Here is a 24,105-nt window from a genome sequence, read left to right on the forward strand (position 1 = left end):
TCAGTATGACCCTCTCCTATACGAGCTCGTCAACTTCGTCATTTGCCATTAGTAGATGCTTGAGAAGCAATGCAAAGACCTCCTGTCCACAAAGCCCAACGGCAGGCATATGTATGAATCCAGAGCCCCTAGCTAGGGACAAGGAAGGGATATATGTGTGTATTTTGGGTGTGGGGAGTGGGAGCGGGTAGAATCCCAGAGATCACAGGTTGCAGAGCTCTCTTTGAACTTGATCATTTTTAAACTTTGCCTTTCCTTGAGAAATAATGACATCTGAGACACAACACAATCCCAGGGTATGAACAGGCATGAGACTTCAACTGCTCCTACTAGCAGAAGTGAGAGAATACCAATATGACAACTCCACAGACATATGGTACAAGGGATCATTACCCAGGCTGATCAACTCTGCACGGTCCTATCTGCCTTGGCCCCATAAAGCACCATTGTACAGTTTAACACAGCTGGACTGACTCTTCAGAAACACACTGCATGGCTAAGGCTGTGCTGACCTGAAAGAAAGGAAGGAAAAAAGATAGTATTAATGTCTCCCTCTCATGTCAACAGGATATAGTGAAAAAGAAACAGAGGACTTTGTCATTTTTTAATGCCCCCAAATCTTCCTATATATCCAGGATATTTTGAATTCTATTTAGTATTTGATTTGAGTTTTAATTATTTAACAGTAGATAAAGTCAAATGAGTAAATCACATGCATTAAAATCCTGAAAACCTTTCCCAACCTAAAGATAGCCAATAACTTTTAGCCTACATTTCACATGAGGAAAAACAAATGTTTCAATGAAGTGTCCCAAATTCTTAGACAAATCAGAGATAAGAAGCTCCCGCCAGCGACTTCAGTGTTACTGGCCCAATTTAGCAGTTTGGGCCTTGGCGGAAGTCCCACTGACAGGACAGAGGACTCTTTGGGAAGACAGAGGCAATTTGAAATGCAAGTGTTATTTATAAATTATCTCCAGATGGTCCAGTTCCTACAATTCCTAAATTGCTCAGATTTTCAGAGTGGAAATTTTAATCACAGACATTTGAGGTGGATTTAGTCTAAACTGGGGATGATTTTGAGAACTTAAATGACAAAAGAAGGCAAAAGAGTCTCTCCTGGGACTGCTCAGGAGACTTGCCCTTGCTTGTGGTGTCAGTGAATCACCATTTGCATTCAGCTTTACAGTTCACAAAGCCCTTTTGCTCAGACTCTCAGAGAGGCCTTGCCCTTTGCACCTGGGAGGAACTGATGAAAATATCCTCTAGGGAGGGAACCAAACTGAATAGCTAATTTACTGTTAGAGCATCTCTCTCTCTGTCTCTCTCTCTCTCTGTTTCTCTCTCACCCTAGCACAGGTTAGGTATTACAGTTCCAATTCTCCTGTTTCTGGTAAGCACTTCTCCATATCAGGAGCTATGTCTGATCTACACTTTGCCATCTCCCCTGCTCCGTCCCTACACCTTCCTCCCTCTCCTTCCTTCTTTCACTACTCCTTTTCTTTCTCCCTTCTGCTCTCTCTTTCTTTCCTCCTTCTATCCTTCCATCCTTCCATTGTTCTTTCCACTATTTCTTTCATTTATCCAACAATTGTTTATTAAGCCCTTACTATGTGCCAGGCACGGGGTTGGGTGCTGAGTAGAGGGCAAAATACTCTTTTGTCAGATGCTAGTGGACAAAAAAAAAAAAAAAAAAAAAGGACCTGAGTCCTCCCTCACCAAAGAGCTTTATAGAATCACATAAATTCCAGTACATCAGAGTCTATGTATCCAAAAGAATAAAATCTTAACATCTCTACTTCTACCAAAGATTAATTTGAGACTCTGAGGAAAGATGATCTACCCAAGATTATAAAATTACAATTGAAATTGCAGGGGAGGGTCGGGACAGCTCTCTTAGGCCTCCAGATACACAGGCTATGATTCTTCTGTGTATGTTTTTGGTTTAGCTCAGGAAGAAAGAAGAAACAGAGAGAGGTCATGTGCTACCAGGCCTATTCAGTGGACCACAGCTGAAGGAATGGCTTTGAATCATAGACAATGCCAGACTCAGAGCAGGCATTTGATGACTTTAGGGTCTCCTGGGTGGCTCAGTCAGTTAAGCATCCAACTCTTGATCTGGGCTCAGGTCATGATCTGACCTGAGTTCATGGGATCAAGCCCTATATCAGGCTCTGCATGGAGAAGTTGGAGGCTGCTTGGGGATTCTCTCTCAACTTCTCTCTCTGCCCCTCCATCACTCATTCTCTCTCTCTCTCTCTCTCTCTCTCTCTCTCTCTCAAAAAAAAAGCAGGAATTTGATGACTTTAGAATAAGTGATCCAGAGGATCATTAAGAAGGAATGTTCATTATTGCCCAGGTTCATTGACTTGTATGGATAAAATACATACAAACAGGAGAAAAACAGTTTACCTAATGAAAAAAAAAATGACTTAGAGGGGTGCCTGGGTGGCTCTGTTGGTTGGGTGTCCAACTCTTGGTTTTTGTTCAGGTCATGATCTCATGGTTTGTGGGTTCAAGCTCTGCCTTGGGTTCTCCACTGGGCATGGAGCCTGCTTAAGATTCTCTCTCTCTCTCGCTCTCTCTCTCTCTCTCTATCCCTCCACCCCTCAAAAAAAAAAAAAAAGAAAAGAAAAAATGACTGATTCAGCAAGAAAATCATAAGACTATAGGTATGTTATTCATTTGGAAGGCCATACATGCTTGTATAATTGATTTACAAACTAATTCTCTAGAAAGAATAATATGGTGGTTAATTCTGTCAATGATGATCACCACAGATATAAGAATGCAATAATGAAGAACGTAGGACAAAGAGAGCTACCCCTTGGGCTTTCAAACTCCAGCCCATATCAAAATTACCTAGAAGGCTTGTTACAACATGCATCAATAAATAGGCTCATCCCCAGAGTTTCTGATTCAGTAAATATGAGGTGGGGCCTGAGAATTTGCATTTCTAGTAAGTTCCCAAGTGAAACTGATGCTGCCCTTCCAGCTGGAGAAATGGAGAATCCTGAGTTAGAGATCAGCTTTAGGAAGAGCATTAAAGGTTGTGGAATGGGCAAAGATGGGTGCAAGAGGCACATGACTGAACGTAGTGGGTGTCCAGTGCCGGACACTTTGAAAAGGATGTGGATGAGGTTGTGGAGAACTCTGAAAGCCAGAAAAGAATGGAAGGAAGGAAGGAAGGAAGGAAGGAAGGAAGGAAGGAAGGAAGGAAAAGAAAGAAAGAAAGAAAGAAAGAAAGAAAGAAAGAAAGAAAGAAAGAAAGAAAGAAAGAAAGAAAGAAAAAAAGAAAGAAAGAAAGAAAGAAAGAAAGAAAGAAAGAAAGAAAGAAAGAAAGAAAGAAAGAAAGAAAGAAAGAAAGACGGGAGGAAGGTAAGATTTTCTAAAGTAAGAGAGAAACATTAAATGTTTTTGATGAGAAGCATCATGTATGTCACAACCTGTGTTTCAGAAAGATAACTAGCGACTATGTGAGGAGTTTGGGTCTCTTTGAAAGCAAAAATTTTGGGCAGAATCTGTGGCTTTTCTGTATAATTTCATGATACAGTTAACTGAGAGAGAAATTAAGTGAAAGGATACAAAATAAACAGAAATAATTTTTTAAACTCCAATATTACAATCTAACAATATAATGCTATTGATTTATTCTTAAAATATATTTTTTAATTTAAGTAATATGTACATAATTTTTATTAAAATTTTAGAAAATACAGAAAAGGAGAGGAAAAAAACTCAATCACTCATGTTCCCATTACCTCCACACAACCACTAGTAATTTTTTAAATCTTATTTATTTATTTTTAGTAATCTTTATACCTGTGGGTTTCAAACTCACCCAGAGATCAAGAGTCACATGCTCTTCCAACTGAGCCAGCCAGGCACCTCAACCAATAGTAATTTTTTAGTGTATTGTCTCTATTGTCTCTTCATCTTTTTTATAGACAAGAATATTTCACTTGTGACCACACTATAGATAAAAAATTTTTCCTATCTTATTTTATACAAAATATTTTCCTAAGTTACTATATGCTTTTGCTAAACACAACAATCACCAAATGCAAATGCTACAGCAGTTGTTGTTTGCCTACCTAATCATCCTATTCCAGATTTTCCCTGCTGGCTGAAGTCAATGATTTTTGGTCCACACCTCCTTTATTTGGCTTAAGTAAATCTTCACTAATATAAAGCAGTCAAAGTAGTTCTCTCTTGCCAGTAACTGATTTAATGGCTTTCTTTCAGAAAATGTCAAAGTTTTTTACTTTGACAGTCAAAGTTTTCTGTTACTCTAACAGAAATGAGCAATGTGAACAATGCCCCCCAAAGCTATCACATCCTAATGGTTGGACCTATAAATGTCACCTTATTTGGGAGATGGGTCTTTCCAGATGTGATTAAGTTAAGGGTCTTGCTGGATTAGCTGGGTGGCCCTAACTGCCATCATCAGTGTCATCACAAGAGAGAAGCTTCCACAATACACATCCTAAAAATGGAATACTATAGAGAAAACTGCATGGTCCTGCACAAGAATGACACACAAATTCATGAAGAGCTCCACATTTAAAAGAGGGAGAGAAGCAAAAGGAGACTTCACATGGGCACACAAAGGAGGTGATACAAAAATGGAGCAGAGAGGTTTGAAGACTGGACTGAGGTGGCCACATGACAAGAAACACTAGCAGCACCCTGAAGATGGAAGAAGCAAGGAGTGGATTCTCCCTTAGAATATCCAGAGGGAGCACAACCCTATCAACACCTAAATTTCAGCCCAGTGATACTGATTTTAGACTCCAGAACTGTGACCGAAGAAATTTTGATTGTTTTATATCACCGAGTTTGATGTCACATAGGAGCTGTAGACAGCTAATACATTCACCTAGTCCAAATCCTTCTTGAAACGTTCTGTCCCAGTCCTGGTCAATAAGACATAGTCTATGAAACAGAAGGCTCTTCTTGGAAAGATTTTATTGCTCTTAGAAAAAGAAATGTGGGGGGTGGGAGGTGGGCAGGAGTCTAATTTTTCTGCTGAATGTTGTTGCATCTACCTGTAACATTAAAACCATGGCAGCCATCTTGTAACTATGAGGCAGGTCAGCCTGAGAACAAGCCAATGAGCTAAAGGTGGGAGAGCAGAAAGACTGAAGAAAACTTGGACCTTTGATGACATCATCAAACTGCTTTAATTAACCAGCCCTGGGACTTTCCTATTAGATTTCTTCTTATGCAAGAGGATCTTTTTTAATTTTTTGTCAATGTTTATTTATTTTTGAAAGAGAGACAGAGCATGAGTGGGGGAGGGGCAGAGAGAAGGAGGCACAGAATTGGAAGCAGGCTCCAGGCTCCAGGCTCCGCGATGTCATCAGAGAGTCCGATGAGGGGGCTCAAACTCACCAATAGTGAGATCATGACCTGAGCTGTAGTCAGATGCTCAACCGACTGAACCACCCAGGCGCCCCACGAGATGATCTTCTAACGTGAGATTAATGTGATTTTCAGGCTACCTTTAGTTAGGTTTTTCCTTATTTTCAGCTGAAAGCAACATACCAGATAGATTACACCATAATTATGGTGGGTCTGCAAACAACTGCCTGACTTTGTAAATAAAGTTTTATTGGATCACAGTCTAATCCATAGACCACTGTTGTCTTTTGCACTACAATAATAAAGTTGAGTAGTTGTGATGGAGCTCGAATGGCCCACAAGCCTAAAATTACACTACCAGGCCCTGTCACAAAAAGTTTGCAAACTTTTGCTATTCTGGAACACACCCATTCCTTTATTGTTACATATTGTTTTTCTAGTTTCTCTGAAAATTGTCTTCTCTATGTAAATTTTTAAAACCTATCACTTGACCATACACCCAAGTGCTACACAAAGAAAAAAGGGTCCAATAAGAAAATAATCAACACACTCATGGAAACAATTTACAATCAGCTCCCACCTCAGCTGTGATCTTACCAGAGTCTGCCAAAGGTTGTGATCAACACATGGGACTGCATTTTTCCACATATAAATAAGTACTAGGGAGTACAACAACAAATTCAAAACTGCAGCCTAATCCTGAGGAAAAAACAAGGAAAAAAAGCTTTTCTTTTCCTTTTTTTAAGTTTAAATCAGCCAAACTAAACTTCCTCCAAGGCTGAATGCTGTTGGTGGGATGTACATCACAGTGAATGTTATTACAGCTGAGAGAGAAGGGCCTGAGCAGTCTCCAGCCAGCCTGAAGCACCCCACTTTATGGTTGCATCCTGTGCGGGGAGAAAGCTACTATTCAGTGTCTAAGGCTGGACTCAAAGCTTATCATGTAAATGGAGCCAATTGTATATTTAATTGATGTTTTGACTCCATGCCACATTCTGTCCCTCTCTCTTAAAGAAGAAGAAAAAAAAATCACTTCTTTTTAGCAAGTTCCCCACATAGCACTGCACTCTGAAGTCACCTTCCTTAAATGATCTGGGAGGCAGGCAATCCTGCAGTTAAAATTGTAGCTGCACACAAGCAGGTGGCAGGAGGGAGTCACTGACTAAATAACCTTTTGAACTTTGTGGGAAAGTCAAGCTGTAGCTGCCCCAGCCAAACATTTCTACTTACTTCCCTGGAAGCTGATCAGGAGGCTCTCTTTGGGTGCAGAAAGAGCAAGATGTTCACATCTCTTAAGTTTTTCCGGGGGCTTGCAGGATGCCCTCTGGGGCAAAACACAAATAAACTGGCAAGGTGCATAATCTGAATAATCTTTGAGGATGAGCCAAGCCTTGTCCTTTTGTCAGAACGAATCATCTAGAACGAGTCTGGCATCCTGGAGAGAGTCCAGAATAAACAGTCCCTGAAGGCAATGCTCTATAAATGCCCAGGATCTGGCTGTGCTTTAACATACCCACACACCTCTCACTCACTCACTCACTCACTCACTCACTCACTCACTCACTCACACAATGCAATGTTCAGCAAAAACACCACCAAGAAACCCTCAGGAAAACAACCAGAAAACCACTGGCTGCAGTGTGCCAGACTCAGAGAATGGACAATCAGAGGCAGAAAGTTTCAAGTCCATGAATATTCAACAAGAATCAATGAAAATGTTTTTGGAAAGCTCCGGACTGGCACTCCCAGCCTATTCCACAGCTACCTTCTTTCCAAAACATCTGATAGGGAAGCTTTCTACTTCCTTTCCCAAAGAATGCTGGACATGTGCTTCATTTTCCATATCAACTGTGCAAAAACAATGACCCTCCCATTTCTTAACTGAGATAGACATTAAAATCTGTGACTGAGAAAGCACTCATTCTATTGAAGGTTTTTAGCTCTTGTATTATTTAAAGTAATAGTGATAGTTAATACATAACTAAAGTAAATCAAATTTTTTATTTAAGAAGTTAGAATAAGAACACTTAAGACTTGAGCATTTTTCCTTTTATAACTTCAAAAGGTTTGATACATGTTGTCTGCTATCTCACATGAATTTCAGTATAGAACCCTACAAAGTGAGTGGGGATAGGGCTTATTTACTTGATAGAAACTGAGGTTCAGAGTGAGTAAACAACTTATAATGGTTGCACTGTTTTCTTTTCACCAGGTTTATGGTTATGGTCTATGTTTCTAAATAAACACAAAAACTTAGAAAATTTTAGAAAATTGTTTTCATAATTAAAAAAACAAAACAGAAAAGAACAAACTTCAACCAAACAAGGAAAAGAGCCTGTTTGGCAGGAAAGTGCAGGTTTTAATGTCAGGCACATATACATAATTAGCTGGTGCTTGAGAAAAGCTACCTGGGTCTCTCAGCCTCATTTTCTCATCTGTAAAATTGGCATAATAATATCTACCATGCAGGATTGTTGTGACAATTAGAGATAAAATATTCAAAGCCCCTGGAATATGGTGGAGCCATAACAAATGGTAATTATTCACATTTGGAGTATTTTCTTTCAAGAGTGGCATTAAGGCATCAGTACTTGGATTTTAGATGTAATTAAAAATATATTTTATACAATGTTCTACCACATTTATAGACATGTACTCTTTATGCACAAACTCTTTATAGACATGCACTACCTAATAGAAAGTGCTTATTCCATCTTCCACCTAAACAATCCCTATTTTCAGACATATATGTAGTTTCCCATCTCCACTTCTAAAAATAACACTGTGATGAAAATCTTCACACTAAAGCTTCATCTGTATTGAATTCTCAAGATCAATTTCCAGAAGTAAAATTACTAAGTCAAAGGCTAATGATGCTTGTGTTCTAACTGCTTTCCAAAAGGATGATAGCAAAGCTCACAAGCAAAAAACAGTTGAGAAAAGGTCTGCGCCACCTCACTCTTACTAGTCTGTCTCCATCACTCTGGAAGTCTGTGACAATGTGATCACAAAGAAAACAACTTTCTGGTTTTGATTTGTATTTCCTTGGTTACTAGTGAGGCTGAATTTTTCCAAATATTTTTATTTGCAAATCAATTATTCTTTTCTTCTCCCATTTTTGAAGTCTTAATGTGTTTCCTCCAGATTTCTATGAGTTCCCTACTTATATGAAAAATGCTAACCTTGCTGAGTGGCCCTGCTGCCTCAACCAAATGGGCAGGGACCAACAAGGCATGACTGTAAGAGATGGACAATATTACAGGTCAATGATAAACCAACTGGCTTCTCAGTAGAACTGGATCCCATGATGTCTTCAACTCTCTGAAGCTGTACAGCATCCAAGAAGTAAGCAAAACAGGAAGACAATCAAGTCACTAACATTTTTTGAATGCTAAATGTGACTCTTCATTCTTTTATTCAACAAATAATTTATTGAGCAACTACTTTAAGTCAGGCTTTGCTCTAAATGCCAGGGATACTACAACAAAGAAAAGAGACAGGGTCTCCACTTTCATGGAGCTTCTTTTTTTAGTGCTTCCTGAATGTCAAGTGGGTTTCTAGAGGCCTTCTCATCCAGGGCCTCAAGAACTCCATGTGGTAAATATTATTATTTCTGTTCTTTACATATGAACACTGAATCTCAAGTTGGTGTACTTGACAAGCAGTGGACAGCAAGGAGTTCAGTGTTAGAGTAAGGATGTGAACCCAGGCACACAGGATCCAAAGCCCATGTGTTTTCATGTTCCTAATAATAAGATAAAACCTCAAGTACAGGCAGTCCTTGCACTGTAGCACAACATTGTAAAAATGATGTGCAGGCTGAAACTGCAAAATGATTTTAATAATCACTGGGGAAATTACAATTGGTCCATGACCTTTAGAAATTTTTGTTAAAATATTAAAAACACTCTCACTGTCAGTTATAAATGTATAGGGAAATGAAGAAAAGCTGATTAGAAATATTGAGAATTGAAGTGTTTTATTTCTTTGTAAAAACTTACCTAGAATAATTAGAGCAGCACCTGCCTTCTTTCATATAATTTATAATACAGAGCAAGTATCTTTTCCATGCCTTGGTAAATTGTTAGTGTCCTTACTAAATTTGGATCAGCTTCACCATTTTATCCTTTGCACTTTCCAGGCAGTGAGATATGTAAGTGTCTTTAGTGTGATATATATGTGTGTGTGTGTGTGTGTGTGTGTGTGTGTGTGTATGTATATGTATATATATATGTATACATATATATACATACACATATTTTGGTCGGAGGGGGGCTGGCATCATTTCCCCTGGGACATCTTCATCTTTTTGTAATTCCCTTGTTTACGGTGATAAGTTCATTGTCACTAAGTTCCTTTTGTTGCTTATCTTAAATCTCTAAAATGGCTCCAGTGTCAACCTTCCTAGGCTCAGGTGTATTTCCTAAACTCCATTTACATTCAATTTGAATTTTAATTTCTATGTTATTATTTTTTGTTTCTTTTTCCTCTTCCATTTTTGTTGGACAATTCATTCCACTGATAATCCTGTAAATTGTCACATGAGTTATAACCGAAGACAAAGAGGCAACACAACTACACACTTTGCTGTCTGTGGGTAAACTGAATAACAGATGCCCAGTGACCAATTGTCAACTGAGTTCTGAAAGAAGTAACATGACTGGTAAATAACTAATCATGATGCACATATTTCAGAAATGATTTGTGTACTGACAGCAGCAAAGTTCATCCTCTATGCCAGTAGTCACAGTTCATTCGCCATAATAACTGAAATTTTAACTGTGTTGTTGGAGGGGACTGCTTTCCTTTAACTAAACTAAGGAAATCATAGTGACTGAAATTCACACATATTAGAATTCTGCAGAATGAGGATTACCTGAATTATTTTTGGGCTCCTTGGAACTTGGTCTTGCATAAATGTAACAGTGAAATGATAGTACATTTTAAAGTGGTAAACACTGATTTTTATCTTGCCAGGTTGTCCCCCCACCCACCATCACCTTGTGTAAAATAGCAGGGTGTGGCCACAGAGATCACTATTGTTTAATCATTCAGTCGAAAATCCAGCCCACATATCGTCTCTCCTCACTCCAATGGACCTGCTTTTTAAAGATCATTCTATCTAGTTCACAAAGCAGTAGTGAAGATATTTCCTGTCTTCATGAAAAACACTTCCATCCTCTCTCTGCCCCAGGGAGGAAATGGAAAGAGAATGCTTATCCATCACAACAGGATGTAGAGCTGTGTACCTGGGTCCACCCCATGTCTCAGATTTAATGTGTAATCATAACCCAGGCACAGATCTAAGCAATATGCCATGTGTGCAGACCCCAAGAGAAATCAGAACAAGCCTGAAGGAAGTAAGGCAGAGCAACCAGCCTCCAAAGATACTGAATATTCTCTGCCACAACATTCCATTTCCTTTGTGGCCTGGTTTTCATGGGACTCTATATACGTCAGTGTGGGACAAGGGGAGAGGGGGTGTTGAGAGGTAGAGGTGTCTGCATTTGTCTCATCCTGGTGCAGATGTAACTGTTAAAGTGAGAAGAGGGACACCAGAGGTGTATGAAAAGGGAAGGGTTAGGGCTGCCAGGATCACAGTTCATCCTAAGATCATCGCAGTTGGGCAAAAGTGTATAGTAAGTGAAAATTACCTTAGCTGAGGTTTCCCAAAGGCTAATGATGAATACAGGTAGTTAATTTGGATGGTGATGCCAGGAAGATGGAAGATCAGGAGGGTATGGAAATGAACCATGGAAAGCAAGGAAGCAATATGAATATGCCAAAAAGCAGGTTGCTAATGTGAACAGTCAGGGTTCAGTTGTCCTGGGGATCTCTGCAGGTTGATGTAGAAAATGCCTTAGCATTGTCTCACTCAAGGAATAAGAAAGATGTTGAGGACTGTTCAACCTCCTGGTTGCAGGCTACTTGCTATCTTTTAACTTCTCAGCACATACAGTTTGTCCTGCATGCAGTAGAGCATACCCCCAGAGGCCAGAGGGAGCCTGGAAGGAGAGTCACAAATTCTTACAGTATAAAAGCATCTGGAGTTTACAAAATGGTGAAGGTGAGTACCAATGAATATGGGTAAGGAATCAACAGTGTCTGCTATTGGGTTAAGTTATTGTCCAGATGCTATTCTAAGCACTTTGCATGTATTAACTCAGTCATACATGTAAGCCTACAACAAGCCGACAAGGGAGGTACTATTATCATCTTTGTACAAAATAGGCACAAAGAGGTTAAGTAACCTGCCCAAGCCCACAGGCTAGCAAGTGGCAGAGGAAATATTATAAACCATGTGGTAAAGGCTCCATGTAACCTCTAGGCGCCACTGCAAACACCCACTGAGATGCATGCTTGATCTTCTCTACTTCCTTTGTTTTTCTACAAACTCTCTTAGATGTTTGAGACTTATTGTATGGCTATGGAGTAGCTTCATTTTTAAATAGGATAACTGAAGAACATTTAGGGGAGCAAGGTGCTTTACATGAGAAGGGTCACCAACATGATTATTTACCAGCCAACTCTGGACAGGATACCTGAGCTTCCGTGTAAGAGAGAAACAGTATTCTCTTATTGAAGCCACTGTATTTGGGAATCTTGTCATTACAATGACCCAACCTATATCCTAATTAATACGCAGGATAATGTTGGAGCTTTAGTTACTGCTTCCAGACACTAAACACAAAAGAAGATATGTGGAACAAGTCCTGCCACAACACTAAGACCTTATATAGGAGGTGCTGCGTTAGCATCTGTAGACTTGCCTTCCCACCCAAGTTGTGCATGTATCTTCTCTTGCTTTGACTAAAAGAAGGGCTCAGCCCCTTCTAGAATTTCCTTTCCTTGTACAGGGAGCTGGAACAAGAGACAACATGACTGCATCCTCTTTGGCTCCTCCACAAGTCACTGCTTGATTCTGGGTCTGCCTCACCAAACCAGTCCTGAGGTCTCAGTGCTCAGAGCTGTCAGCACACCTCCCACTCCCTGTTTGTGTTGGCTTCTGTCACTGTGCCATGCTGGAGGTGTCGGCTAGAGCTGTTTACTCTTAATTTAAAAACACCTTGAGGTGTTCTTAAAATTCTGCTTTGCACAGCAATATGGACAGGAATGGCAATGAGGCAAGAAAATAATGGAGATAAAATAGAATATAACAAAATTGTGTTGAAATCACACGGAATGCCATAAAGGAACTTTTGAAAAAGTGATATGCTATTTAAACCCAATCACATACACACATGAATATGTATACATACACATACACACACACATATGCATTCGTACACACATATATAATTTCAGGATATCTTATCATTTTTATGGAGCTCAGCCATCCACACTGCACACCATGCCATAGGCTAAATGCAACTCTGAAGCATAGTCTTCTAGATTAAAAAAAACAACAACAACAACAACTAAAAAATAGACTTCAAGAACTAGTTTAATGTGCTTGAAAAATAATAGCATTTAAAATCAGATCCCTGTTGCAAAAGCCACCACCTAAGCTTCCTGCTGACTTTTGTAAGGTCAAGACCACCTAAATGTGAGATGTAGGTAGAATCAGACTACACAAAGTGAAGGGCTAAAAATCTGCTGATGGAAAATCACCAACTGCCCAAGTTAGAAAATCATTTGTCCATTCTTCAGGAAATAGGCTCAAAGAGAAGATCACGAAACTAGCCAGCAGCAGAATCAGGGCCCAGATCTCCTCTCTTCAACATTTCACCACACCTTCTTGCCTCCCTATTCTACTACTCTTATGTTATGACGGCACACTGTAGCACCACCTCAGAGGGAAACTCCTGAGTCATAATCCCTCTCTCTCTACCATCATCTTATTTCCTAGCCATTCTGCTTGGCCACTTGCCTTACCCAACCCTGACCCAGGGCCTAGCCACCTGTCTTCCTTGCAGGCTGGGATCAGTAAGAAAAGGAAGTTAAAAGCGAAGTCAGAGGAGTGGGGCATGCTCTTCTTTGCAAGTTGGGAAGCTGAAGTAACATGACAGGAGAGGTCCAGCACTGCTTCCCTTCCACAGCCCAAGAGCAACATCCAGGCATCTACCTCTCTGCCACCCTCCCACATGCTGACACACAGTCTCTTTGTCTTGGATTGAAGTTTTCAGCACTGAAACCCACCATCTCTGACTTCTTTCTTACAGCCACCTGAAGGGAGGCTGGTGACCAAGCAGAATGCTTTCTAGGTTTTGCTGTAGAACCAAGGCACTGACATTTTCCAGCCCCTAAGTAGGCACAAACTGTCTTATCAGAGTGACCCACACAATGCCAATATTATGGAACATGAGTTCTTTCTACCTGGAAGAGAAGAGCCTTGCTCCTGATGGGCCAGAAAGGGAGGGGAAGAGGAGAGTAAACAGCCCATAGTACATATTCATATCACTAATGTCATCTATTCCAACCCTCATTCCAGCAGCATTTCTCAATGTAACATTTAATCATTGCTTTAAATGATTATTTAAAAATTATTATAATTTCACAAAACATTTAGGGAAATATGATCATGATCAGCTTTTTCAGCTGTGGTTCTAGCCTACAACTTTAAAATATAATCACATGGAAGTAAGCCCTAAAAAGACAAGAAACAGAGGAAACTGACATATTGCACATTAGCACTGGTCTTTGTCTTTTTGTTGTTGTTGTTGTTGTTGCTGCTTATTTATTTTGGAAGAGAGAAAGTGTGAGTAGGAGAGGGGCAGATAGAGAATCCTCAGCAGGCTCCACACTGTCAGCACAGAGCCCAACATGGGGCCTGAACCCGCGAACCATGAGACCATGACCTGAGCCGAAATCAACAGTCAGATACCCCACGGACTGATCCACCCAGGTGCCCCAGGTCTTTGTCTACTTTTGATTAATCTAAGTATGTTCTCAAAGCACTTCTTAGGGGGGAATCAAAGACATGTAATATTTACAGTACCACACCCTTAAATCCTCTGATTCTCAGCTAGGGGTCATTAGACTGATATTATTCAACTCAGGCATACTTGGAAAATTAAGCCAGAGGACTAACAAATATGAAAGATATAGAATGGATACTACATCTGTGGAAGTCTGAATTTTATTCAATGACTATAAAAAGGGGAAGATTAAAGGAATAAAGTATATTTGGTGGTTATTATGTGCCAGGCACTGTACTGAGTGCTTTATATGTAACTGATTTGAGCATCATAACAAACCCATGTTTTAGGTACTATTATTAATCCAATTTTACAAACTGGGATGTCCAGCCTGATTTGATAACTGACTTGAGGCCACTGAGGTACTTAAATGGCACAGTCAGGAAGTGACCAAGAAAGTCTGACTTCAGATTGTATGCTCTCAACCAGTATGCTATACTGTCGCTCAATGCTTAGAATACAAGCATCATTCTTAAAATGTAGCATTTTAGAGATGTGTTCATTTATATACATTTAGTGATGGTGTGTCTGTGCCAAGCGATTCACACTAGTTGCTGAGGAACAACAGTAGTTGAAAATGCCCAGGTTCATGCCCTTCGGAGTTTATATTCTAATTGTATAGAATTAGGATTGCATAGAAGAAAAAAATAATTGTATAAATAAATAAAATTAATGTAAGTTGTAATAAGTGCTATGAGAAAAACTAAAACCCTAAGATATTAAATGAAGGAGAGGGCTTTCTTCACCTAACTTCTCCATGGAAAACTTGGCCAGGGATTGTATGCAGGTAGCTTATTTTGGGAAGTGACCCCAGGGAACAGAAGCAGAAAGAAGGAAAGGGAAAAGGAAAGGGAAAGAAGGAGAGAAGAAAAGCTGAAACTAGGGTAGAGTCTCAAGTTGGTCACTGCTGTGGTTCAATGATCCTGTACAGACAATGAGGAATTGTGTAGAATGCTCCTCAAAACTGTCCACCTAACGGGCAGAAGAGAGAAGCACTGGCCCATCAGTTTCTATTGGTTTTGGGTTTTCAACTTCCTCCCATTCCCAGGCTAAGCTGCAAAGCTCCTAGTGCAGCATCAGAAAAACCCTGGAGTCTCTGAAATCCTGGAGCAGAAACTGAAAGAAGTCAAGTGCAGCTGAAGCTGTCAGGTGACAGCTGAACAGGTCTATTTCTGTCACAATGGCTAGAATTTGAGAGGGTTTGAGAGGGTTTGAGGCAGGCAAGAGATGATCTGCTTAGGTGGGTGGGTTGGAATAGGACTCTCTGTGGAAGAGTCTTCAAGGCTGAGATCTAAGGAACGGAAGGAACTAAGAATAGCAAGAGCTGGGAGGAGAGCATTTCTAGGTACAGGAAACAGCATGCTAAATGGCCCTGAGAAAGAGCTTGCATATTTCAGGAACTAAAAAATCAGGGTACCTATGGTGAATAAGGGGGCAAGGCAGCCCAAGATGTTATAGTAAGAAGGACAGAGGCCAGATCATGCAGAATCCTGGAGAGCATGGTATAGATTTTATTCTAAGTGAATATGAACTCATTTAACGAATGCTACTAATCTCCAAGAACTACAGGTATGAAGCTGAGAAGTCATTCTACTTTGGGAAGTACAAACTGGTTGACAGTACCACTGAGCAAAGCTCCATACTGGGGCCAAAACTAAAGACTTTCTTCCAAGTTGCAGGGGTGATGATTTGTCTTGGGCTGCACAGCCAGGCTCAACAGGCAAGATCCAGTCTTCAACACATTGTCCATGAGAACAACTTAGAACCAAAGGTGGGATGGGACCAGGAGCAGGACTGGATGAACACTGTTTGGGAAACTCCTATACATCAGGGTGCCTTAATTTCCTTTGTCTGGTGTTAGCACTGAGCATCATTTTAGGGAAAAAAAAAAACTCAAGTCTCCAAAACCTGGGGGAACAAGAATTCTGAATGGAACTCTTGTCCTGGCTGCTCCTGACTCTCCCCTTGAGGTGCCTTTTCATCCTCTCCAGAGAAGTCTTTCTTTCTGATTCCTGCTGCAACTGCTGTGCTGGGCCCAAAGGGAGGCATTAACATTCTGATCCAAGCTTCAACAAAATCCCTTTCCCTTGAGATATTTGTTGAACAGGAATAGCTTGTCTATGTTTATTTAAACATATTTGCCACATGATTAATGAGCAACATGAAATGCTTACACCTGGGAATCATTAGACATGTAATTTCCATTTCCCTTGCCTGTCTGACCTTTCCTTAGCTTACAGGTACAGTACTATACATCCTGTCTCTGTACTACCTTTTATGGTTGTGTTACTCGGAGTAGGCTAGATGCTTAACAAGAGTAAAATGCCAGTGGCTTAATGCAACAAGTTTATTCTCATTTCTGTCACAGTCTCATGCAAGATTGCAGTGAAGTTCCACACAGTCACTTAGGGATCCAGACTCATTCCTTTTTAGAGTTGCACCTTCCTCTGAGCCTTTGGACTCACCTCCATTTGCAAAGCAGAGAAGCAAAAAGAGCTCGTGGAAATAATGCCTGGTCTTCAGGGAGGCACATTCACTCTGATGAGAACTAGTCTAATCTCCCAGCCCTGTCTTTTGCCCTGATATACAGGATTAAGAAGTGCCATGAATGGGAAATCCAAGAAGAGGAGACCTTGGATACCACTGGCCACCAGCAGCGTCCACCACATTGATATAGGATAACAAAGCACCTTTCTAATCCTCCATGACAAATATGGAATCTGTAAATGTGTTTTATCACGTAATAAAGGGCAGGGACAAAGAAATATGTGTGGCTTCCTAAAAAGCATATACTAACAATACAGACTACTCAAGTACATTTAGGTTTTTTTCTCTCCATGACTCTACAGTTCTGAAACTTCTGAGCCTGGAATTTTTTTTTTTATTAACCTTCCTTTTTAATTGTGGTAAAATATACATAACATAAAATTTACTATCTTATCCATTAATTGTACATCTCAGAAAGTGTTAAGTACATTTACATTGTCATGTTACTAATCTAAAAAGCTCTGTACATAACTTCAGAGTAATAAATTAATATTCAAGAAAACTAGTAAGATCTATGTTTACAATTACCCACATAAAGACTTGAAACAGTTTTTAAAAGTTCTATGACAGTACTGTTATTTTGGTTTAATGTCAATTTATGGTATACTGTTCATAATCAAAGAATATTACTTATTCTTTTGTTTTTTAATTTTGATAAAATATATGACTCTAGAACTAGCCTCAGGTGAGGCCAAAGGATGTACATAAACTGGAGAGGATGCAGAGAGCTCCATAATTAAATCGATGTCTGATACAACACTTGAATAAATTCTTCCCTGACTTTCCATAGTTTTGTTTCATAACATGATAAACCCTTTGAATTGAAAGGGTGTCTGCAAAGACCACTGTGGTGGTTTCTCTCACACTGCCTTGAAATCAAGTCTGTATACAATCCTCTACTGGGCTGCACCAGCCTGTGGGTACAGTGAAACTATTCTCACTGCAAGTATCCGAACTAATGGCTCTTTGTCCCATGTTTCAGCTCACCTCCAAGTGTCACCCAACACGGAGTCAGCCAACAGTGCCTCATGAAGGTTCGCTGTTCTCCTGCTATAGACCTCCTTCAGGTGGGCTCTTCTGAAGTTCTCCACTGCCTCCACTGTTGCTACCCAGTCCCATGGACAATGCTAAGATCCATGACCTGGGGGCCATCACCTAGGAAATGTTCCCCAGGCTGTGACTCTTCCTAATGGAGAGGCTACTCTTCCCAGGGATCAAAGCCTGACTGTGAATTGGGCATAAATGCAGAAAAGGGCTCCCTTCCATATTTCCTAGAAGCTAGAGAGCCTTCTCTCCATAGGACAAATACCCATCACATGTGGTGAGCCTGGAAAACAGACACTGGCTTGATCTTTTTATAACTCCTTCACTCCCAGCAACCCCTAAGTACTGAGCACAAACCTTACTCTTGTTGGCTCTCTTCCCCCAAAGCAAAGAAGCTCAGCGAGAAAGTTCCCTATGCTTCCAGCCCCATCAGTCCTTCATGTAGCCTCTGACATGTCTGAGCCTCAAGTTCATGTGCTTTTTGTTTTTGACCTTTTCTGGACATCATAAGCTCTCTGAGGACACATGAGCTTGTGTCTTCTGTGTGCTTAGCACAGAAAGTACCACAGCTATTAACTGCCTGACAGTGAATGAATAAAGGAACAAAGATGCACTCGATAATTTCCTTGGTGACCTAACCATCTAAGACAGGTAGTAGAAGGCTGTCATATTGTTTCCAAAACAGTTGTTTTTATACATATAGAGGTTTTATTTATACAACTTACTGTGTTTCTGATCTCTCCAAATCTGACTTTTCCACTTAATCACTAGAGGTTAATATTCATCAGAACTGTAGGATGAAAAACATTATCAGATTCCATCAGAATGACTAGTTATGTTTTCTACTCAAATAATAATAATACATATATTTTTTTAACTCCAACCAAGATTGCTCCTTCCGTGTGCTGTGTGGCCCAAGCAACAATGGAGAGCATGGTAATCAGACACCTGAGCTCTTCACAATGTTGCAATGAATGATTCTTTTCTTTCTCTGTTTGCTGGTCTTTCCTAGTCTTGCCTTTCATTTCACAGCTTTGTTAAAGATTCAGGTCAAGGTCAGAGCAAGGGACTATTTCAGAGTGGGAGGAACTGAATTTGGCCATACAGGGCCTCTCCCCATTGAAAACACTTAGCACCCAGTCAAAGAAGTCTGTCTCTAGATTCCAGGACAGAAAAACAAACAAACAAACAAAACAAAAAAACCTTCCTCAAGAAGATGTCAATTTTGCTTTGTTTTGCCCCAAGCTAATCCAGTTTCAGGTTTCCAGGTAGCAGTGCCCTGCAAAAGAGAAAGAACTAAAACCTAAATTCTATTTCTAACACTCACTCCAGTGCTCTGCAACCATATCCTGGCCACTTCAGCTTTGTGCCACCCCAGCCCCATCCTGGCTCTAAACTGCCACCCTCCACCATTCTCTCCTTACTGCAGTGTTATGTGTAACACTCAGGAAGATCCTCTAAAACTTCAAACCCAAGTGGTTTATTACAAGGAGCCACTAGTATTAACTAGCCTAAAGGGGTTTATGAGAATGAGCTCAAAAGTCTGGCTTCCAGCACTTGTGGCATTAAAAGCTAAAACTGATTGCTTAGGAGTTGGGGACATGGGAATACATAATTATCCAAGGGAGTAGAATTCACCCCTTACCTGGGAGGCACAAAAATACCCACAAAATTTCCTCCTACAGGAAGCCATGGCAAACCACTCTGTACCCAGCCCCCCCATTTTAGGGGTTTACTCTGGTCTTGTGGGAGTCATGTGTAGCAATGGCATCCAAAAATTGTTGAAGCAAATAAGCCTGATCCTACTAGTGAGGGGAGGAAAAAACATTCCCTTTTGAAGATGCTAGTTCCGGTTTATTAGGTGAAAAGAAAAACAATCATGAGAAACAGTAGAAGCCATTTTTCCAATACTTTGTACAAACCATGATTACACATGGTGCTGCAGCTATGATTCTGGAGGCAGTGTGGCTTTCCTGGAGAAGACACACTTTGGAGGAGAACAGCTGAATCAAAAGTGACTTTACCTCTTAGGCACTGTGTGACCTTGAGCACACATATCATATCCCACTCTAAGTTGCTTCTATAAAATGGAGTTTCTAAACAAACCTAATTGATCATATTTTAAGACAAATGATAAAATGCCCATAAAATGCTTTTAGCTCTTCTCTCTGAACGTGTCAATTACTTTATGTTACCTACTAACAATAATAATAATACTAAAGCTCATGAAGGAAAAAAAAAATGTCATATCCAGGGAACTCATGAGTGATGAGCAAATAGAATTGATCCTATGAACTCTTTTAGCCCTAAAGCATCTTAACAGATACTTCTATCTTAGTATCTATAACATGTCATTGTACTCTTTGTTCACTTGTTTATATCCCCACTATTCTGAACCTCCTTTCTTTCATTGTTGTATCACAGTATCTCTCTAGTACATGTCTTATGGAATCATTGTTGAGTGAATGAAAATTAAAATCATGAACTAATGAATGAAGAAGTAAGCAAATGAAGGAATACTCTTTGGAAGGGAATATTTGTTTCATTTAGCCAAAACAATTGTTTCTTACACATATGATTTCTTTTTAAAAAAATAGCACTTTGCTTATTTATTATGAGCTGTTTTCACTTTCTCTCTTCTGTCAGGAATGCCAAGTCGCAGATTCAGAGTAATTTCCCAAGAGTTGTTTAGGTGCTAAAAGTGTTAAACACAGTCTCCAAATCCATGAAAGATTTTTGATGGAATGAGCCCATTTTCAACCCTGCTGTGACTTACAGATGTGGAAGCTAGGAATTTCAAATGCATGAGGAAAGAAGGGTGATACCTGCACAAATGAGCATCTTACTATGGAAATCTCTAGATCTTTTAGGAGTGAACATCCTAAGCTTTCTAAAGGAAGGACTATGTACAGAGTGAAGCAAGTTTTGTCTGGATACTTGTTCTTGTTCTGGCAATAGGCTGCTGGAGCTCACTACAGATGTGATGCCAGGGTTCCCAGTTTAGTTTGTAGAACATTGTCTAATCCATCAGAAAAAATGCAGTAGATATTTTGAAAAGTAAGAGAAGCAACCTCAGCAGTTTATCAACTAATGGCAGGCCATTCCCTCAAATCGGAATTTATGAACTTATTCAAACTAGGTGCAAAATGAAAATGCACAATCCTCTCATTATTAAACATGTCAAGATGGGAGCAGCAGAACAGTAACCCAAGCACGGGCCCCCTTCTGAGCAAGGGTCCTGTGCAACTGCACAGGTCATAGGCTGTAAAACCAGCGCTGCCTTCTAATGGCTACTTTAGCAAGTCAAGCACCAGGTATGCACAACTCCTCCACAGTAGGCCAGCCGCTGCAGCAGAAAAACAAAAACCAGACAACATTAATACCTCAAAGTCATCTCTCCCCAGAACCATCACACTGCCTCCTGGCCTCCATCAGATGGTCAGTTTCCGCTAGTGTTTTCCCCTTGCAAGTCTTCAGTGTTCATAAAGCAGTTAAAAGATTAAACACACACACACACACACACACACACACACACACACACACACACACACACAAAACCACACCCTATCTAAAGCCCCACAGAATTACCTCCCTGATATTTGCAGTCCGTGTTGACTGATGTTCCTGAGTGGGAGTGTCAAGTAGAAACATCACACATCAAAGCCAAAGAGGCCAAATTCAAGATTGGAAACCAAAATCCTAGGGGAAGCACTGTTAGGAGACAAGCCCCCGAAGTCTGCTCACACTGTAAGCTGCACAAATAAATCGCTTTCTGAATATTCCCTTCAAAATTGGGGAGGGGGGAGGGAGAGGGACCTGAAATGGCTGTAATTGCAGAGTGAAAAGAGAAGCTGAGATAACAGGCAGCAGGGGCGGAATTTCTTTCTCGCTGCTGGATAATTTGATAAGAAACCTGGATTCTGAGCGGCCTCACAATGGCCTATTTATCTGGCTCTCACGCACCACCCGCAGCCCAGGCTGGGAATCACGGGGGTGGCAGCCGTCCCCGGAAAACGGCGGCGCTCCGGCACAGGAAAGCCAGCTGATAAACTGATCTGCAGACAACGCTTCTTCCTTCCTGGGAAGCAGCCACAAAGGCAGCCAGCTGACCTCGGCCAAAGCTGTCCCTTGGCCGAGGAGGGAGAGGGGTGGGAGGAGGGAGAGCGGCGGGGTGGGGGTGGGGATGGGAGGAAGCAGGGACTCGCCGACCTCCTGCTTCCCAAAGTTTCCTTTGGCAAAAGAAGTCACACGGCGTGATTCGGCAGAGCCCACGCTAGCCCCGCTCGGCTCCGAGTCTCCTCAAGCCGGGCGGTAGGAACGGCGTCCGCGTCCCCACCCCCACCCCTGTACCCGGCCCCTCCGCCGCCAGGCTGCGGCCCGTAGGCCCTTCCGGCCGGGGCTGGTTTGGCCCCGGCTGGGAACGAGTTCGGTGAGGGGGACGGGAACCAACTGGCAGAGCCCTCTCCAACTGTAGGATGGCCCCTCCCTACAGCTTTTGGTTAAAAGCAAAAAGAAACACAGACATTTGTGTCACTCTATTAAGCACACAGGGCTTTGAATGGTGCACCAGGCGCAAAGAGTTCTCATCCTCCCCTTGGCAGGGTGGCCGGGTAAATACAATAAAAAGCAGACGCAAAGTTCCTAAAATTTCCCCCTGAACTTCCTTGGAGACGGAGAACCTTAGTAATTAATTTCTTTCCTTTTTCTCTCTCCCCTTCTTTCAAGTGAAAATATTTTTTGTGTGTGTTATTTTTTAAAAGACAATTGCTTTAAAAGACAATGCTCCAGGCACTCCCAGGAAGTTCTGTTTTGGGGAGAGTTGACCCAGCAGCTGGTCCCTGCTGCTCTAAGATGTGTCCTTTCACTTTTTCACTCCCCAAACAATTTGGTTTGGAGTCTTGAGAGCCTTGGAAAGAGCTGCCTACAGAGGAAAAGTTCTGGAAAGGGCAGTCCCCCAGAGAGCAGAAACCCAGGGGAAGTGGAACTAGCCCTGTGAACTTGGGGACCTCTGCTTGCTGGCCTATGGTGGGGGGTCTCCAGGCCTCTAGACGTCCAGGCTGCAAGTGGGGTGGTCAGCTGGGAGCCAGGATGCCCTTGATCTACTTTCCAAATTGTACACAACTCCCACAGGGAAATAAAGGCATGAGGGGGTCAGATCTTTAGCTGTTTGTATGCCCTGCAGCAGGAGGCACTATTTATCATCAGTTCACTGGGGCCCTACTCCAGAGGGCCCTTCAGGGAGGATCCTGGACCCCCACATTCCATCTCCTAAACTTTTCTTTGTCAATATACTACCATTAACAGTATTGTCAGCCTTCTGGGCTTGAGCTCTGGAAGGAATTTCCTCCAATTTAGTGCTTGTAGGGAAGTGCTTTGGAGAGGATAAGGTATTCCACGCCTAAGGGCACAAGGTCTCTGAGTTGACTCTTCAATAAACATTGTCCTTCAAGGGACAGAGCTGTCTCTGGATTTAGAAGAACAAAGAAGTTGCAGTAAAGATCCCTGATGTTCTATGACATTTTGGAGACCTAAATTCATTAGCCCTTGCTAAGTAAGGCTTTCCTGACCTACCAGGAACTACTTTCTAGTGAACCTAAAGTTCCTAAAGTGAGCCTAAAGGGACCCTCCCTACCTGCCCCCCCCCAATCTCCCACATCTTGGGGTTTTGGTAGAGTTCACAGCAGAGAAAGATGTGAGGGAAGCAAGCAGTGGTCACCTTTGGCCTGAAATGAACTTCTTGGGGTTTTTATATCCACCTATCCACTATGAGGCATTGTTTGCTATAGTGCTTCAGGTAAATGAAAAGGACCTCTTACCTAGGAATAAATTGAGAATCCTGCGTGAGATCCGGTTATTCATATTATAGTTTTAGACAATATAGAAAAGAATATGAACTGTGGTGACTATTTTCAGATGAAGGAGACTCTGCATTTGCCAGGTCACAAGTTTTATGATCTATTCTTGATATCAATATCTTTGCAAAGACAGATGTCTTTTTGTAAAATTAAATCATTCCCTGAACACTTGTTTAATAAGCTCTCACTGGAACCTATTGAGAAAAGCTAGTCTTTCTCTCCCAGACTCTATCTTTGACTGTGGCTGTCCCCACACCCCCAATGGGACAATCCCTGAAAAGAATGAGCTCTAAGCCTTCCAACCCCATCCATGGCTAATGCCTCATCTAGAACCCTTGTCTCTGCCTTTATTGGACTGCAGACCTGGCCCTTTACTC

General features: G+C 41.2%; 1 long non-coding RNA gene and 1 other non-coding gene across 2 annotated transcripts in view; one reads left to right on the forward strand and one right to left on the reverse strand.

Annotated features, from left to right (window-relative positions):
- The window catches only part of LOC128315673 (uncharacterized), a 39,153-nt gene extending 15,477 nt beyond the window's left edge, over positions 1–23,676 (reverse strand). The window contains exons 1-3 of the long non-coding RNA XR_008298686.1: positions 21,462–23,676; positions 6,595–6,799; positions 394–512 (exon numbers count right to left, since the gene is read on the reverse strand). This is a non-coding gene — a long non-coding RNA (uncharacterized LOC128315673). The remainder of the gene's footprint in view (positions 1–393; positions 513–6,594; positions 6,800–21,461) is intronic.
- Positions 4,466–4,567, forward strand: LOC113594883 (U6 spliceosomal RNA). Its single transcript, XR_003415362.1, has one exon. It is a non-coding gene; the product is annotated as a U6 spliceosomal RNA (small nuclear RNA).
- Positions 23,677–24,105: the final 429 nt, after the last annotated feature.

Source organism: Acinonyx jubatus, chromosome A1, assembly GCF_027475565.1.
Source record: "Acinonyx jubatus isolate Ajub_Pintada_27869175 chromosome A1, VMU_Ajub_asm_v1.0, whole genome shotgun sequence".
Classification (NCBI taxonomy): Eukaryota; Metazoa; Chordata; class Mammalia; order Carnivora; family Felidae; genus Acinonyx; species Acinonyx jubatus.